The 229-nt window shown below is 55.5% G+C and overlaps 1 protein-coding gene across 1 annotated transcript in view; it reads left to right on the forward strand.

The window, feature by feature from the left end:
* Positions 1–229, forward strand: part of anks6 (ankyrin repeat and sterile alpha motif domain containing 6) — a 15,935-nt gene that overhangs the window by 892 nt on the left and 14,814 nt on the right. The gene's annotated exons all lie outside the window — the stretch shown is intronic.

Below are 229 nucleotides of genomic sequence, written 5' to 3' on the forward strand. Positions count from 1 at the left end.
CCCCCCCCCCCCATATATGGGTTGGCAGTTGCTCTGTCAGTAGAGAGTTGGGTTAGGAACCGGAGGGTCACCGGTTCAAGTCCCCCTAGGGTGACCAGACGTCCCCGGTTTCCGGGGACAGTTCCCAATTTTGGCTACCTGTCCCCGGTTTTCACTGTGACTGAAAGACCCGAAATTGGAATGAAAAACTGACAAAACGGAGCCGATAGTCGCACACCCAACACACGCA

Source organism: Etheostoma spectabile, unplaced genomic scaffold (genome assembly GCF_008692095.1).
Source record: "Etheostoma spectabile isolate EspeVRDwgs_2016 unplaced genomic scaffold, UIUC_Espe_1.0 scaffold272, whole genome shotgun sequence".
NCBI lineage: Eukaryota > Metazoa > Chordata > Actinopteri > Perciformes > Percidae > Etheostoma > Etheostoma spectabile.